We start from the raw sequence: 19,828 nt of genomic DNA, 5'->3' as shown, positions 1-19,828 counted from the left end.
TCCGCATACGCACTCCAATACCTCCACCACTTCCGCATAGCACCACCATTGCTTTTCTGCTACCACCTCCGACAATTTTGACACATTTTTGTTTTGAGATTTTGAGTTGTGGTTCCCGTGTCCTATTGTGTTTCGGCTATTTAGGTACGGTGCGACATCAACATCACCACCACTCATCTTCGACTCAACGGTAACTTCGACGACATCTTTGTCTCCTACCTTGCATTGCATTGATAACCCCATAGCCTTACTTTTGCATAGCTTACCCATCGAGACTAGCCTTTGTGTATTGCCGGCAACGTGACTTGTGCACATTAGTGATCATACTTCCCATAGCATACATACCATATCTTTGTGGTTCATATCTTGGTATCATCTCTTCTGTCACAAAGTTGTCATCGCATATACTCAATAGCTACCTTGGTTCGTGAAGTTTTGCATGAGAAAAGACCTCCAAAGAGAAAGAGCCAAACAAGCTTTTAAGCACAAGAGGAAAGATAAGCAAAGAGCTTATAAGCAAGAACCTTAGCATCATACTACATTAAGATTGTCATACTTGATCATCTTGGATCATATCATAGGAATACCATACATATAGCATATTTGGGATAGAAGTCGTTGCAATTTTGCATAGTTGGTTGTGCACAAGTTCGTATCCGCCTATTGTGCAATCGTGCTAGCATCTGTCTAGTGTTGTGCAACAAGAGCATTTTCGTGGATTCCACATTTTGGCTCATTCCTTGGTTGCACGACCCCACTTATCTATTTGCGTGTGTGTTTCCGTGTACCTTACCTTAGTATTGGTCTACTTGTTGCATTTGCGAATTTGTGAATCTTTTCCAACATTATTCAAGCTCATTAACAATTGCATCAAATTTTCTGCCACCATCCTAACCGAGCTCCACCATAAGCTTTTACTTGTGTAGGTGTGAGAAACCGATAAGAATTGGTACCAATTGTGATATTTCCTTGTTCCACATTTGAGTGATCATTGATCCATCTTCAACATCGGTCAAGGTACATTTGGTATACGTTCTTCTCTTTCTCCCACTCACATATTTCACTTGGAATGATGGATAGGCCAAGTACTTCTACCAACCCACTCTTCATCGAGCAAGACGACGACATGTCCTCCTACGTCACCAAGAGCCACCTCTTTGGCGCACAACGAGCTTCGCATCAAGAGCAACAAGCAATGAGCGACCGCATCGACCATCTCGCCACCGACTTGCGACTCTCCGACCAACGTACAAGAGACTACATCGACAACAAGCTCGACGAACACAAACAAGAGAATGAGACAAGAATGGACGAGATTCGTGCCTTGTTGGTCAACCACTCTTCTACCACTTCGTCCTACTCAAGACGGAGCCGCTCGAGTCAACACTCCGACGACACTATCTCCGGTTTAAGTACTCCGACATCAAACACTCTTCGATGAGCCGCGCACCAAGACCGTCAAGCAAACCGCAATCCTCTATTCGACAGCAACTCTCAAGAACAAGTTCGAGCGCAAGAACATGGCACCGCCAAAACCAAGCTACATTCACGCAAGCACAAGAACGGCAACGCCTACGCCAACAACAAGAAGAGGAGCGAGCGCGACTACACCAAGATGCACAAGATGCTGAGGCACAACGCCAAGAACAACAACTACGTGAAGCTCAAGCACTTGAGGCGCAACGTGCCCTTCGAGATTCTAGTCGAGCCATAGCCACGCGCAACCGGCAAGCTCGTGAGCAACAAGAAGTGCTTCGTGATGAAGTTCAAGAACGAATTTATCAATCACGTGTGCATCGTCAAGCTCCTCAAGCTCCTCCACACGCTCGACAAGCTCCTCGTCAAGCTCGACAAGACCCTCACTTTGAACACGAGCATGAAGACAATGAAAATCATCCACAACAAGAGCAACATGAGGACGACAACCCTCCTCGCCAAGAGCAACATGAGGACGACAACCCTCCTCCCAAGAGCAACATGAATTTGTCAATCCTCAACGACATGGGCGTCACCATCCCTGACCCCAACACAATGTAGAACAACGCTACGGCAAGCTCAAGTTCACCATGCCCAAGTTCACCGGAAGCAATGACCTCGAAGAGTACATATCATGGGCATTGAAAGTCGACAAGATCTTTCACTTGCACAACTATGAAGAAGAAAAGAAGACCGCGATGGCATCCTTTGAGTTCCAATACTACGTCCTCATTTGGTGGGAACAAGTCATTGAGCGCCACGAGGTAAGAGGTGAACCACCCATCACAACTTGGGATAAAATGAAGGATGTCATGAGAGCACGCTTCGTGCCAAACTAATACAACCGCGATCTCTTCAAGAAACTCCAACTACTCAAGCAAGGAACCAGGAGTGTTGAAGAGTACTACAAGGAAATGGAGATTGCCGTGATACGAGCCAATGTCACGGAAGATGATGAGCAAACTATGGCACGTTTCTTGAATGGACTCAATTATCCTATCAAGAAGATCGCCGACTTCCAACCATACTCGAACCTCATCGAGCTAGTGCATCAAGCTACCAAAGCGGAATGTCAAGTGCAAGATGACTTCAAGTATGCCAAGTTCTCATCCAAGTCCTATGGTTTCTCCAACACCCAAGCTTCAACGACCACAACACCTTCTACCTCAACAAAGCCATCTACAACCAACGGCGACAAGTCAAGTTACAAGAAAACTTCGACAACTTCAAGTCATCCTCCTACTACAAGCAACTTCAAGCCGAGAGCTTCATCATCATCTACCCCAACCGATGAGACCATCAAGACAAGCTCCTTCAAATGCTTCACATGCGGCGGCCGAGGTCACAAGTCCTATGAGTGTACAAACAAGCGCACCATGATCCTCAACGACAACGGAACCTATGATTCCATGAGTGAAGAGGAAATGGAAGCCCTTGAGCAAGTGGCCATGCACCGGCAAGTGAACGAAGATGAAGATAATCAAGTCTTTTGTGATGAGGATTTGAGCCCCGCTCCCGTTGTCTCCAAGGTCTTGACTCTGCAACATCAACAAGACGAAGACCAAAGATGCCATATCTTCCACACCAAGGCCGGCATTAATGGAAGGTCCGTCAAGGTCATCATCGATGGAGGAAGTTGCCATAACTTAGCAAGTGAAGAACTATGCTCCAAGCTAGGAATGGTCAAGATGAAGCACCCTCACCCCTACAAGGTTCAATGGCTAAGTGATTTCGGCACACTCAAAGTGGAGCACACCCCACAAGTTTCCTTCAAGATAGGAGCATATGAGGACACTTTGGAGTGTGACGTCGTTCCAATGTCCGTTTGCTACCTCCTTCTTGGACGGCCATGGCAATTTGACCGAGGCGTCATCCACAACAGGCGTACAAACCACTATAGCTTCAAGATGAAAGGAAAGGAGTACGTGCTATGACCTATGTGTCCAAGCATAGTGATCGCCGACAAGCAAACCACCCATCATGGAGAGACTAGCGAGAGAGCGAACCACCAAAAAGAGAGTTAGCGCCACAAGCCAAAATTGAGTGCCTCCATGATGAGCGACAAGAAAAACTTAGTTCTATTTGCCACCAAACGTGAGATGAGAGAAGTGTGTGCGAACCCATCAAGTGTTATGCACTATGTCCTCTTGTGCAAGGGCGAGGCACCAAAAACTAACACCTCTCACAATCTACCTCTAGTGTTATCTTCTCTTTTGCAGGAATTCCAAGACGTTTTCCCCGATGAGCTAGCTCCGGGTCTACCTCCACTACGAGGCATTGAGCACCGAATCGACCTCATCCCCAGAGCACCCCTTCCTAACAAGGCTCCATATCGCGTCAACCCCGAAGAAACCAAAGAAATACAAAGGCCAGTAAAGCAACTCATAGATCATGGACATGTGCGTGAAAGTTTGAGTCCTTGTGCCTTACCAGTCATTCTTGTGCCAAAAAGAGACGGTAGCTTTCGCATGTGTTCCAATTGTAGACCTATCAATGCCATCACCGTTCGCTATAGGCACCCTATTCCACGCCTTGATGATATGCTAGATGAACTTTGCGGAGCCACCATATTCTCTAAAATTGACCTTAAAAGTGGCTACTATCAAATCCGCATCCACGAAGGTGATGAATGGAAAACCGCCTTTAAGACCAAGTTTGGCTTATATGAATGGCTTGTCATGCCAATGGGTTTATCGGAAGCACCCGGTACTTTCATGCGTCTTATGCATTATGTGTTTCACCCTTACACTGGTGAGTTCGTTGTGGTCTACCTCAACGATATCCTTGTTTTTAGCAAATCTCTCAAAGATCATGTCACCCACCTTCGAACCGTGTTGCAAAATCTTCGAAAAGAACGTCTCTATGATAACATGGACAAATGCCTTTTTGGCGATGATAAGCTTGTTTCCTTCGGTTTTGTTGTGTCTTCTAAGGGTGTTCATGTTGATGAATCTACGATCAATGCTATTAAAACTTGGCCCCAACCAACCAACTTGCAACAAGTGCGTAGTTTTCTTGGTTTAGCAATTTTCTATCGTAGATTTGTGAGATTTTAGCACAATTGCTTCACCTATGCATGCTTTGAGTAAGAAAAATGCGCCTTTTGTTTGGGGACCATCCCAAGACACCGCTTTGAATGAGCTTAAGAATTTGCTTACTCATGCTCCCGTGCTTGCATTACCCAACTTTGACAAACCTTTTGACATTCATTGCGATGCTAGTGGTAATGGCATAGGAGGTGTGTTAACGCAAGAGAAGCGCCCAATTGCTTATTTTAGCAAAAAACTTTCCGGAGCGCAACTCAATTACCCCATCTATGACAAAGAGCTTTATGCTTTAGTGCGAGTTTTGCGTCAATGGGAACATTATCTTCGCCCTCATGAATTTATCATTCATATCGATCATGAAACGCTCAAGTATCTTAAGGGTCAAACTAAGTTGAACAAACGTCATGCTAAGTGGAGTGAATTCATAGAGTCTTTTGCTTACATCATCAAATACATAAAAGGCAGAGAAAATGTTGTGGCGGATGCGCTTTCCCGTATATGCATGCTTGTTACTCAACTTGAATTGGATGTCATTGGTTTTGAGCACATAAAAGACTTGTATAAGCATGCTCCAACTTTTGCTATTCCTTATGCCAAGTGTTTGAAGCACACATCTTGGGAACGCTATTACATCAAAGACGATTATCTTATGATAGCTAACAAACTTTGCATTCCCGAGTCTTCTCTTCGTTTGTTACTTTTGCAAGAAAGCCATGGAGGACTAATGGGACACTTTGGATGTGACAAGACATATGCTACGCTCTCCAAGAACTATTTTTGGCCCAAGATGTTTCGCAGCGTCTCACGCTTCACCAACCGATGTTCGGCATGTCGCAAAGCTAAGTCCAAAGCTCAATCTCATGGTATATATACACCCCTTCCAATTCCATATCACCCATGGGAACATATTAGCATGGATTTTGTACTTGGTTTGCCTAGAACTAGAAATGGAAAGGATTCCGTATTTGTTGTTGTGGACCGATTCTCTAAAATGGCACATTTCATACCATGCAACAAGATAGACGATGCTTCACATATTGCAAATCTTTTTTGTAGAGAAATCTTGCGCCTACATGGAGTGCCAAAGACGATTGTCTCAGACCGCGACGTCAAGTTCTTGAGTTACTTTTGGATGACCTTATGCGCCAAGCTGGAATCAAGCTACTATTCTCCACGGCATACCATCCACAAACCGACGGCCAAACGGAGGTGACGAACCGTACGCTCTCAACTCTACTATGTGTGTTGATAAAGAAGAACATCAAGGAGTGGGAGGGGTGCCTACCTATCGCCGAGTACGCCTACAACTGTGCAAGACATTCGACTACCGGCAAGTCCCCATTCGAGGTCGTCTACGGCTTCAACCCGTTGTCCCCATTGGACATTCTTCCTCTACCACTACAAGAGCGCATCAACATGGACGCGAGTGCCCGAGTGAATTATCTCAAGAAGATGCATGAAGATACAAGGCACACCATCGAGAGCCAAGTACAACGACTCACGACCAAGCTCAACGTCAACAAGCTGTAGCGATCCGACCTCAAACGGTCTCTGTGTATAAGTGTCATCTCTAGATCGATAATGTTGACACACACAGTACTTGAAGGATTTATAACAGAGTGCAATCACACGCTTATTACATCGAATGTCTGAAAAGAGAACTTATTACAATAATATGGCTGAAGGCCATCTGAATAAGATAACTGCGGAAGCATCGAAGGTAAATGAGTCCATCAAGTCCAATGGCATAGTTGAGTGCACGAGAACGACCTAGCGCACCTTACTCTTCGTCTGAAAAGTCTGCAACATAATACGTTGCAGCCCGAAACGGGTCAGCACATGGAATATGCTGGCAAAATAATACTGTAGAGCAATGAACAAGATAAATGCTAACACTACGTGCATATATGGCCGGTGGAGGCTATATGGTTATTGTTTTGCAGAAAGCAAATTTTTCCCTACAACAAAGGAATATGTTTTATTTAACTACAAAATTGGTTGATAAACATTGAGAATGGAAACCCCATCTCTATCCCAATTATACAGTAATGAACAACCCACTAAAATTAATTTAGAGTGATGAGATCAAATCAATAATTCAAGTACCAGATACTCAAGATGTCCATAACCGGGGACACAGCTAACCATGATTAGTTTGTACACTCTGCAGAGGTTTGCGCACTTTTCCCCACAAGACTCGATCTCCTCCATTGATTTTCTCGCACTACATGGTGTTTGAGAAACGGATGATCGAGACACAGTCTTTCAGAAGCATTAACTCTTTCGATGGGTAGACCGTACCACCTACGTCCCCTACATCTGCTAGTCTACCACTGAAAGAGGTCACACAACATACTCAACTCTGCCAGAGCCCATAATGGCTTGTGGCTGCACACGGAAGTTTCTAGCATGAATAATCTCATGATCCCTTTGAGCCTGGGTGGCGAAACATAGGATGATCACACGGATTCCCCGGGATCTCCTTGGACAACACGGGATTCCCCAGGTGCCCACAAACAATCCACCCAGATGTGTATTAAAGTAGCCACCTTAAGTTAAACCTTAGTTAACAATAGTATCTCACAACTTCCATGAATTCTCTCAAAAACCAATCCACGTCTACGAGCATTGCATATCAGTATAAGCATAACGTCGAAGTAACTCCCAAGGTTTGCAAATAAAGGATAATAGGTTCTACCTCATCATCTACTTCCCATACCCACAAGTTAAGCAGTTCCTACTCATGCAATGTTTGAGGGTTGAAACTAATGCATAAAAACTGGGTAATAGAGGGGTATGATCAAAGTGTTACTTACCGTGCTGACGATCTGAAAACCCTTGTGACTCGTAGTAGCTCGCTTCGCACACCGGAAATTCTATCGCAAACAAACAGTAGCATACATAAACACTCAAGCGTAGATGCAAGCGTAAAACTCAGATGAGAAATTCCAAACTGAAAGTTCAACTAAAGAGCTTCGATTTGCAAAAAGAATCAATCAAATCGGAGCTACAAAACTCAAACTACGATCAAAAAAGTTTGAATTCAAATCTGCTTGAAACCAAATTTTAATTTGTCAAAACTATGTTCAAATTGATTAACTGGAAAGAGCGGTTCGAGACGAAGATTTTGGCGTTTGTTTCACTGGATTTGGACAAACATGCAAGAAGTTGCGAGGGTTTGAAGATCAGGGGCTAATCTACGATAAAAATAATCGCGGATAGGTCCCTGACCGAAAATAAAATAAAAAGAAAAAGACCAATGAACTAACGTTCGCTATCAGAGACAAACATACGAAAACGTTTGCGAACAGAGACGTTCGAGTGAACGTTCGCTAAATAGATTCGATCAGAGAAAACAGGAAAAAAACCTAACCCTAAAAATTATACCGATCTAGAAAGCGAAAACCGAAAAAAACCAAAGCGAACTGGCGAACCGCAGCGGTTTTTATACCGGTCAACGGGCGGCGGGTCAACGGCGGCGGGCGGCAGCTCCGGCGGGATCCGGTGCGGGCGGCGGCGTTGGTGCGGGGCGGCGGCTCCAGCGACGCGGGGTGCCGGCGGCGGCTAAAAGTGGCGGCGGCGCGGTGGAGTGCAGGAGGCGGCGCGGCGGCTTGGGAAGGAGAGGGCGGTGGGGCAGTGATATATAAAGGGGCCGAGGGGGCTTGCCTTGCGGGACAAGGCGGCGGCGGCTCATGTGCGAGCCGGACACGGCGATGGCGGAGGTAGCGGAGAACCTCGGGACTCTCGTCCTGAGTCGGCGAGGGAGGCAGCGCGCTGCAGCCCGGCTCGGCTGGGCCTCTGGCCCCGTCGGGCGGAAAAGATTTTTTTTAAATAAATTCCGCCGAAGAAAATACTAATAAAATATAAAAAATTCTAAAAATGCCAAAAACAATTTTCACCGTCTAAATAAAATATTTAGAACAAAGTGAACATTTTTTTGGCCTAAAAATGCAATTTTAAATAATGCATATTTATCTAATTCAAATAAAATAACAAATAAAATATTTATTTGAATTTTAAAAATTTCCTCGATTATTCCTCTCTTTTTGAAGAAGTCATATTATCTTGTCTCTTTTATTTTTAATACTGGAAATATTCGGAGAGAAAAATATTAAAACCAAATTGATCCTCTTTTCAAATTTGAGAAGAATTCAAATATGAAAATTTATGAAATCTCCAACTCTCTCCTTGGGTCCTTGGGTTGCTTAAGATTTCTAGGATCAAAACCAAAATGCAGATAAAACATGCTATGCGTATGATGACCTATGTATAACATCCAAATTGAAAATTGGGATGTTACAAACCTACCCCCCTAAGATGAATCTCGCCCTCGAGATTCGGGTTGGCTAGAAAATAGGTGTGGGTGGTCTTCTTCTCGTTCCCAGGTGGCTTCATCCTCGGTATGGTGGCTCCACTGAACTTTGCAAAACTTGATAACCTTGCTGCGTGTAACTCGGCTGGCAAATTCGAGAATCTTGACGGGTTTCTCCTCTTCATTCTTTGATATACCAAAATATCATCAATGAACACCACCACAAACTTATCCAAGAACTCCATGAACACCTTATTCATCATACTCATGAAATAGGCAGGGGCATTAGTCAATCCAAATGACATGACCGTGTACTCATACAGCCCGTACCTTGTGGTAAAAGATGTCTTAGGTATATCCTACTCTCGGATTTTCAGCTGGTGGTATCCTGATCGCAGATCGATCTTGGAAAATACTTTAGCTCCTCGCAGCTGGTCAAACAAATCGTTGATCATCGGTAGTGGGTACTTGTTCTTGATTGTCACTTCATTCAATGCGCGATAATCAACAACCATTCTCAAAGATCCATCCTTCTTCTCAAGCAAGAGCACTGGGCTCCCCATGGTGATGAACTTGGTCGAATGTAACCTTTCTCCAATAACTCCTTAATCTGCTTCTTAATTCCCTCCAGATCATTTGCGGGCATCCGGTATGGCCTCTTCGATATTTGTCCGGTGCCTGGCAACAACTCTATCAAAAATTCTATATCTCGATCTGGCGGCATGCCTGGTAGTTCCTCTGGAAATACATCCGGGTAATCGTTCACAACAGGCACTTCCTCCTGAACAACTCCTGAGAGGGAATTCACTTGGGTCCTCCTTGGCGCATGCCTGAATACATACTTGATCCTCTTTCCCTCCGGGGTGGTGAGCAGTATCGACTTACTAGCACAGTCAATGTGTCCTCCATACTTCGATAGCCAATCCATGCCTAGTATTATATCCAATCCTTGTGACTCCAAAATTATCAGGTTGGAGGGGAAAACATGGCTACCAATGGTTAAGGGTAACCGATCACACCATCTGCTGGCCATATACTCTGCTCCTGGTGAACTTACTAACATTGGTGACCTAAGGGCTAAGGTGGGTAACTTAAACTTGTCCACAAATCCCCTTGATATGTATGAATGGGATGCACCAGTGTCAAAAAGAACGAGGGCGGTAAACGACTTAACCAAAAACTTACCAATCACTGCGTCAGGCTGATCTTCAACTTCCTCCACGTTGATGTGGTTCACCTGACCTCTGGTGAAGGGATTGGGCTTCTTCCCAGAGCTTCCATTTCCGTTGCCATTCTTCAACTCAGAACAATCATAGGCGTAGTGTCCAGTCTTCCCGCACTTGTCACAGGTGACATGACTCAGATCCTTCTTAGCGGGTGTTGCTGGGTTGGAACGGTTCTGGGTGCTGCTTCCTCCATTCCCATATCCATTCTTGGGGCCACTATGGTTATGCGAACTCCCTCCATTGTGATTGTGGCCTCCGTGGTTATGGTGGTTATGTCCTCCCGAGTCCAGGGTAAAGCGAGGCTTCTGCTGAGCTACTGAATTGTACTTCCCCTGTCCATACTTCCTTTTGCGGCTCTCTATCTGTTGTGGCTTCCCTTCAATCATAAGAGCCCTGTCTACCAAGTCCTGGTAGTTAGCAAATGTTGCTACCATCAACTGCATACTCAGCTCATCATTCAGTCCTTCCATAAACTTCTCTTGCTTCGCGGCATCTGTGGCCAGATCATCTGGGGCATAGCGAGCTAACTTACTGAACTCATCTATGTACTGCCCCACAGTACGGTTTCCCTGGCGTAAGTTGCGAAATTCACGCTTCTTCACACTCATAGATCCAGTTGAGACGTGTGCAGTGCAGAATGCTTGCTGAAACTGATCCCAAGTGACATTGGCTATGGGGAAAGTGCTGGTGTAGTTCTCCCACCATGTGGCTGCGGGTCCATCCAGTTGGTGTGCGGCAAAGCACACCTTCTTAGCATCTGTGCAACCTGCCATGGTCAACTCCCTTCCAATCCTGCGTAGCCAGTCATCAGCAAAAATCGACTCGGTGCTACTGGAAAACATTGGCGGATTCTACCTCAGAAAATGGGCTAAGTTATCAACTGGAGGTGGTGGCGGTGGGTTGTTGTTGTTGTTGTTGCATTGGTTCTGGACTAGTAGCTGCATCAAGGCATTCTATTGTTGGATCAACTGAGTGAGCTCCGGTGGGAAGGCAAATCCGGTGTGACGTCCTGGAGGCATCTGATGGGTTTAGAGGGGAGAGATTTGAATAGAATGAGGTCTAAAGAGAAGTCACTACCCATATGCACATGAGACAAACACATAATCATATCACACCACTCAATTCAAACAAGGGCATACAATCGATCTAGCTACCGTTACAAACTACTCGGACTACAACTATATACATGGGGAAGTACTACTGATAATATGGCGGTCCACTAGAATTTTGATCGGTGGAAGACTCCATAATATCCGCTCCAGCTTCGTCTTCGTAATCATCATCACTATTGTCGGGGTCGGAGTCAGTGTCATCGATGATGATGTAGTCCCCGGGACGGTCCTCATCTCCTGGCGCGGGGTCTCCCATGAATACTCCTAGCTTCTTCTTCAGGTCTTCATTCTTCTCCAGTAACACTACAATTTCCTCCTCATATCCATCGCGTGTAGACATGAGTTCCTCTCCAAACTCTAGGTTCCTGGTCATCACCTTCTTCAGATCTATCATGCTGGCGCACATTTGGTTCTCCTGGCGGCGAATGTGTTGGTTTAACTCCTGGATGAAGGCTGCAATGGACTTGTCCCTCCTGGTGCTAATCATCTCACATTGCTCATCTCGGCGCCCACATATCTGGTAGATGGTGTCCTTAAGATCCTTGTTGTAGACGTCGCCGATGCGTCCCATGGCGATGTGGGCTGCCATGCTCTTTCCTAGACTCCGGGTTGGTGCATCAAAGGAAAACTCTATGGGCTCAGTAACTGGCGTGAATGTCCTTCCTGGAACATGAACTCGAATCATCCAACGCTCCTCTTCTGGTAAAGTGGCGGTGTAGGTCCCGGTGATGCTTGGTATTCCGATGTTCAAGTACCTAGTGACTTCCTTCAAGTGTCGTCCAAATGGTGTGTCTTCGTCCGGTTGAGCAAACATGTTCCTCGGGTCCGCCATCTATAGAGTGGAAAATGGAGAGGAGTCAAAAATGAGTAGACAAGAGTGACCTATGGCTTATCTTAGTGGTTGCGTCCTACAGTCAGCATGGGCTCTGATACCATCTTGTAGCGATCTGACCTCAAACGGTCAAATCTCTGTGTATAAGTGTCATCCCTGGATCGGTAATGCTGACACACACAGTACTTGAAGGATTTATAACAGAGTGCAATCACACACTTATTACATCGAATGTCTCAAAAGAGAACTTATTACAATAATATGGCTGAAGGCCATCTAAATAAGATAACTGCGGAAGCATCGAAGGTAAATGAGTCCATCAACTCCAACGGCATAGCTGAGTGCACGACAACGACCGAGCGCACATTACTCTTCGTCTGAAAAGTCTGCAACATAATACATTGCAGCCCGAAACGGGTCAGCATGTGGAATATGCTGGCAAAATAACATTGTAGAGCAATGAACAAGATAAATGCTAACACTAAATGCATATAAGGATGGTGGAGGCTCTATGGTTATTGTTTTGCAAAAAGCAATTTTTTCCCTACAACAAAGGAATATGTTTTATTTAACTACAAAATTGGTTGATAAACACTGAGAATGGAAACCCCATCTCAATCCTAATTAAACAGTAATTAACAACCCAACAAAATTAATATAGAGTGGTGAGATCAAATCAATAATTCAAGTACCAGATACTCAAGATGTCCATAACCGAGGACACGGCTAACCATGATTAGTGTGTACACTCTGCAGAGGTTTGCGCACTTTTCCCCACAAGACTCGATCTCCTCCGTTGGTTTTCTCGCACTACATGGTGTTTAAGAAACGGATGATCGAGACACAGTCTTTCAGAAGCATTAACTCTTTCGATGGGTAGAACGTACCACCTACATCCCCTACATCTGCTAGTCTACCACTGAAAGTGGTCACACAACATACTCAACTATGCCTGAGCCCATAATGGCTTGTGGCTGCACACGGTAGTTTCTAGCATGAATAATCTCATGATCCCTTTGAGCCTGGGTGGCAAACCATAGGATGATCACGCGGATTTCCCGGGATCTCCTTGGACAACACTGGATTCCCCTAGGTGCCCAGGTATTAAAGTAGCCACCTTAAGTTAAACCTTAGTTAACAATAGTCTTTCACAACTTCCATGAATTCTCTCAAAAAGCAACCCATGTCTATGAGCATAGCATAATAGTATAAGCATAATGTAGAAGTAACTCCCAAGGTTTGCAGTAAAGGATAATAGGTTCTACCTCATTATCTACTTGCCATACCCACAAGTTAAGCAGTTCCTACTCATGCAATGTTTGAGGGTTGAAACTAATGCATAAAAACTGGGTAATAAAGGGGTATGATCAAAGTGTTACTTGCCACCTAACGATCTGAAAACCCTAGTGACTCGTAGTAGCACGCTTCGCACTTCGGAAATTCTATCGCAAACGAACAATAGCATACATAAGCACTCAAGTATAGATGCAAGGGTAAAACTCAGATGAGAAAGTCCAAACTGAAAGTTCAACTGAAGAGCTTCGATTTGCAAAAAGAATCAATCAAATCGGAGCTACGGAACTCAAACTACGATCAAATTTTAATTTGTCAAAACCATGTTCAAATTGATTAACTTGAAAGAGGGGTTCGAGAGCAAGATTTTGGCGTTGGTTTCACTGGATTTGGACAAACGAGCAAGAAGTTGCGAGGGTTTGAAGATCAGGGGCTAATATGCGATAAAAATAATCGCAGATAGGTCCCTGGCCGAAAATAAAATAAAAAGAAAAAGACTAACGAATGAACGTTCGCTATCAGAGACAAACGAACGAAAACGTTCGCGAACAGAGACGTTCGAGTGAACGTTCGCTAAATAGATTTGATCGGAGAAAACCGGAAAAAAAACCCTAACCCTAAAAATTAAACCGATCTAGGAAGCGAAAACCAAAAAAAAACCGAAGCGAACCGGCGAACCGGAGTGGTTTTTATACCGGTCAACGGGCAGCCGGTCAACGGCGGCGGGCGGCTGCTCCGGCGGGATCCGGCGTGGGCGGCGGCGTTGGTGCGGGGCGGCGGCGGTAGCGGCGCGCAGCATGAGCGGCGGCGGCGCGGTGGAGTGCGGGAGGCGGCGCGGCGGCTTGGGGAGGAGAGAGTGGCGGGGCGGCGATATATAAAGGGGTCGGGGGGGCTTGCCTTGCGGGAGGAGGCAGCGGCGGCTCGTGTCCGAGCCGGACACGGCGACGACGGCGGCGAACCTCGGGACTCCCGTCCCGAGTCGGCGAGGGAGGCAGCGCGCTGCGGGCGGGCTGCGGCCCGGCTCGGCTGGGCCTCTGGCCTAGTCAGCGGAAAAGATTTTTTTTAATAAATTCCACCAAAGAAAATTCTTATAAAATATAAAAAAAATCTAAAAATGCCAAAAAAAAATTCCCCGTCTAAATAAAATATTTAGAACAAAGTGAACATTTTTCTGGCCTAAAAATGCAATTTTAAATAATGCATATTTTTCTAATTCAAATAAAATAACAAATAAAATCCAAATAAAATATTTATTTGATTTTAAAAAATGTCCTCCAATATTCCTCTCCTTTTGAAGAAGTCATATTATCTTCTCTCTTTTATTTTTAATATTGAAATATTCAGAGAGAAAAATATTAAAACCAAATTGATCCTCTTTTCAAATTTGAGAAGAATTCAAATATGAAAATTTATGAAATCTCCAACTCTCTCCTTGGGTCCTTCGGTTGCTTAAGATTTCTAGGATCAAAACCAAAATGCAGATAAAATGTGCTATGCATATGATGACCTATGTATAACATCCATATTGAAAATTGGGATGTTACACAAGCAACCCATGATATTCAACATTGGAGATCTTGTGTGGCCACACCTTCGCAAGGAACGCTTCCCGAACGAACGCAAGTCCAAAATTCAACCACGAGCCGATGGACCCTTCAAGGTGCTAGCACGCTACAACAACAACGCTTACAAGATCGACCTCACGCGCGACAAGTACAACGTGAGCAACGTCTTCAACGTCAAGGATCTTTCGGCCTACCATGGTGATGAAGATTTCGATCCGAGGTCGGATCTTTCCCAAGGGAGGGGAGATGATGTGGAGCATCCCAAGGTCATCCCCATGGACCTACCTACGTCTCCCACGACACCACTTCGACCTATGACAAGAGCCCGATCAAAGGCTATCGAAGATAAGGTGAACTCGCTCCTTTCTGAACTACCACTTTCTATACATGAGACATGGTTGCTACCTCAAGCGGAAACACTATGTGTGATCAGGTACTTGGAGGAAAGCCACAGAACATCTACATCCAATGGACAAGACGGCGAGGACACCAAGTGCGAAGGAAAAGATGAAGAGCCGCCACGGAAGCTACAGCCACCGGACGACCGGTCCAGACCGGACGTCCGGCCCCTGAAGGTCACGCCAGCCCAAGGAAACTAGGCCATCAAATGCTACAGCGGCCGGACGTCCGACATCTCACAGGGCCCGAACGACCGAACCTCTCCGGATGACCGTCGGCACTTCAATAGAATGTAATTTATGGAAGTCTGAGGATACCCGGACAACCGGACGTCCACGAGCCACCGGACGAACGATACCTTACGGACGTCCGGCCCCTGGCTATGTCCAGTTGCGGGCTGAGGCCCATGTACCCCTTCACTTTGCCCCCTTTTGTACTACAACTATAAATAGACCTCTCCCTCCTCCTAGCTAGGGTTAGCGATGTGATAGCTCATTTGTGAGATAGAGCCTCGCTCATCCATACGGGTCTACTCCTCGAGAGAGACCGCGACCCCTCTTCGGAGAAGATCCACCTTGGATTCAGGACCCCCTTTTGGGTGGCCCCATCAAGACCTCCTCATGTAGAAGAATCGGTTACCCTATGTATCGTCCCTTGTTGATCGTGGATCGTGTATCTCTTTGTGTTTCGAGGATCTAGCACATGTGTAACCAAATCTAGTTGGTTTGAGTGATTCTCTCGTGTTTTCCCTCGTGTTTCCCCTCGTGTTCTTCATGTTCCTCGTTGGGATCCGCTCTTGTCGTGAAAGATCAGCCATCCGGGGTTCCACCCTACATCAAATGTGCTTGTAGTTCAAATTTGAATTATGCACATAAAATGTGCAGAAAAACTCAATTAATGTATAAAAAAGGCCAAACGAACCCGAAATAATTCCAAAATTTAGCACGATACTTTTGTTTCGTCTAATCTGCCTGTGTAAAAAAAATTAAGGCGGGAGAAGGCAGTGTACGTATGTCGTTTTCGCACACGGAGGTGACACGTTCCCTCTCGGAACCACGAGCCTTCTTCAGGGAAGCTCTGGTTTGCAAGAAGCTTACACCAAAGCTTGTCCCAATTCGGCCAAAAAATTACCGCAACATGTTGGTGCCATGTCATGACACCATGCCAAGTTTCATGATTTTCAGGTGTGTTTTGGATTTACGGGAATTAAAAAACCAAGTTTCTCAATCTTTTCGGCGGAGCCACGACGCCCAAATGTTTGAATTTCATTCCCATTTCTTGCATGGGACCTATAAATTCACCCAAAGACACACATGTGATTTTTCAACCAACTTTGGTGCACTGGAGCATGTGCTTGTAGTTCAAATTTGAATTATGCACATTAAATGCCCAGAAACTCAATTAATGTATAAAAAGGCCAAACGAACCCGGAATAAGTCCAAAATTTAGAACGATACTTCTATTTGGTCTAATCTGCCAGTGTACAAAAATTAAGGCGGGAGAAGGCAGTGTACGTATGTCATTTCGCACACGGAGGTGACACGCTCCCTCTCAGAACCATGAGCCTTCTTGAGGGAAGCTCCGGCTTGTAAGAAGCTTACACCAAAGCTTGTCCCAATTCGGCCAAAAAAATTACCGCACCATGTTGGTGCCATGTCATGACACCATGCCAAGTTTCATGATTTTCAGGCGTGTTTTGGATTTATAGGAATTAAAAAACCAAGTTTCTCAATCTTTCCGGCCGAGCCACGACGCCCAGATGTTTGAATTTCATTCCCATTTCTTGCATGGGACCTATAAATTCACCCAAAGACACACATGTGATTTTTTAACAAACTTTGGTGCATTGGAGCATATGCTTGTAGTTCGAATTTGAATTATGCACATTAAATGCCCAGAAACTCAATTAATGCATAAAAATGCCAAAGGAACCCGGAATAATTCCAAATTTAAGCACGACACTCATGTACTAGTTGCATGTTCACTATACGTGAATGTTCTAGCAATTCAAACACCATCCTTTCCCTCCGTAACACCATTTTGTCTTTCAAAACATAATGTAAAAATCAGGTATACCACAAATAGTTTATGATGTAGGGTGGAACCATAGATGGCCGATCTTTCACGAAAGGAGCGGATCCCGCGAAGAACACGAGGAGAAAACGAGGGGAAACACAAGGGGAAACACGAGAGAATCACTCAAACCAACAAGATTCGATTACACATGTGCTAGATCCTCGAAACACAAAGAAATACACTATTCACGATCAACAAGGGACGATACATAGGGTAACCGGTTCTTCTCCGTGAGGAGGTCTTGATGGGGCCACCCAAGAGGGGGTCTTGAATCCAACGTGGATCTTCTTCGAAGAGGGGCCGCGGTCTCTCTCGAGGAGTAGATCCGTATGGATGAGCGAGGCTCTATCTCACATATGAGCTATCACAACGCTGACCCTAGCTAAGAGGAGGTGGGGAGTATATATAGTCTAAGTCCACGAAGGGGTAAGTGAGAGGAAGAATACATGGGCCCTTGGCCTGTTCTCTGCGCACAGGCAGGGCGGTAGTACCGGACCATCGGGTGGTAGTACCGCTTTAGCGGTAGTGCCTCTCGGGTTGGGCGGTAGTACCAGACCAGGGTCGCTCGAACATAGGAGTTTGTCGGGTTGAGCGCCAGTAGAGCGGTCGTTCGGCGGTAGTACCGCTTGGAGTGGGCGGTAGTACCGCCCGTTCTGGACTGGGCCGATCCTCTCCATGTCCTTGATGTCCATCTTGCACCGTAGCTTCTTCTAGGCTGGTTCCTTGGTACCTAAGCACACAAAGCATCTCCGTTTGAGGTAGTAGCCCTGTCTCAAGTGGGTCAAAGGGGAGTTCAACAAGGAGAGAGTTAACCTCATTTTAGATAGCTCTCGCATGGGCTATTGTCATTGGTCCAAGTGGTGTCGTGGGAGATGTAGGTAGGTCCATGGGGATGACCTTGGGATGCTCTGCATGATCGCCCCTCCCTTGGGAAAGATTCGACCTCGGATCAAAATCTTCATCACCATGGTAGGGAGATAGAACGCTGACGTTGAAGATGTCGCTCACGGAGTACTTGTCGCGTGGGATGTCAATCTTGTAGGCGTTGTTGTTGTAGCGTGCAAGCACCTTGAAGGGTCCATCGGCTTGTGGTAGAAGTTTGGACTTTCGTTCGTTGGTGAAGCGGTCCTTGCGAAGATGTAGCCACACAAGATCTCCAATGTTGAATATCATGGGTTGCTTGTTGACATTGAGCTTGGTCGCGAGTCATTGTAGTTGTCGCTCGATGGTGTGCCTTGTATCCTCATGCATCTTCTTGAGGTAGTTCACTCGTGCACTCGCGTCCATGTTGGTGCGCTCTTGTAGTGGTAGAGGAAGAAGGTCCAATGGGGAATACGGGTTGAAGCCGTAGACGACCTCGAAGGGGGACTTGCCGGTAGTCGAATATCTTGTACGATTGTAGGCGTACCCGGCGATAGGTAGGCACTCCTCGCACTCCTTGATGTTCTTCTTTATCAACACGCATAGTAGAGTGGAGAGCGTATGGTTCGTCACCTTCGTTTGGTCGTCGGTTTGAGGATGGTATGCCAAAGAGAACGAGAGCTTGATTCCGAGCATGGCGCATAAGGTCTTCCAAAAGTAACTCAAGAACTTGATGTCGCGGTTCGAGACAATCGTCTTTGGCACTCCATGTAGGCGCAAGATTTCTCTACAAAAAAGTATGCAACATGTGAAGCATCGTCTATCTTGTTGCATGGTATGAAATGTGCCATTTTAGAGAATCGGTCCACAACAATAAAGACAAAATCCTTTCCATTTCTTGTTCTAGGCAAACCAAGCACAAAATCCATGCTAATATCTTCCCATGGTTGGTATGGAATTGGGAGAGGCATGTAAAGGTCATGAGGTTGAGCTGTAGACTTAGCTTTGCGACATGTCGAACATCTGTTGGTGAAGCGTGAGACGTCGCGGAACATCTTGGGCCAATAATAGCTCTTGGAGAGCGTAGCGAATGTCTTGTCGCGTCCAAAGTGTCCCATTAGTCCTCCTCCATGAAATTCTTGCAAAAGTAACAAACGAAGAGAAGAGTCGGGAATGCATAGTTTGTTAGCTCTCATAAGATAATCATCTTTGATGTAATAGCGTTCCCAGGATGTATGCGTCAAACACTTGGCATAAGGAATTGCAAAAGTAGGATCATGCGCATACAAGTCTTTTATGTGCTCAAAACCAATGACATTTAATTCAAGTTTAGTAACAAGCATGCATATACGGGAAAGTGCGTCCGCTACAACATTTTCCTTGCCTTTGATATACTTGATGACATAAGGAAGTGACTCAATAAATTCACTCCATTTAGCATGACGCTTGTTCAACTTAGTTTGACCCTTAAGATACTTAAGCGTTTCATGATCGGTATGAATAACAAATTCATGAGGGCGAAGATAATGTTCCCATTCACGCAAAACTCGCACTAAAGCCTATAGCTCTTTGTCATAGATGGGATAATTGAGTTGCGCTCCCCAAAGTTTCTCACCAAAGTATGCTATG

The sequence above is a fragment of the Aegilops tauschii genome, chromosome 3 (assembly GCF_002575655.3).
Source record: "Aegilops tauschii subsp. strangulata cultivar AL8/78 chromosome 3, Aet v6.0, whole genome shotgun sequence".
NCBI classification, from domain to species: domain Eukaryota; kingdom Viridiplantae; phylum Streptophyta; class Magnoliopsida; order Poales; family Poaceae; genus Aegilops; species Aegilops tauschii.
This window is presented reverse-complemented; position numbering follows the sequence as displayed.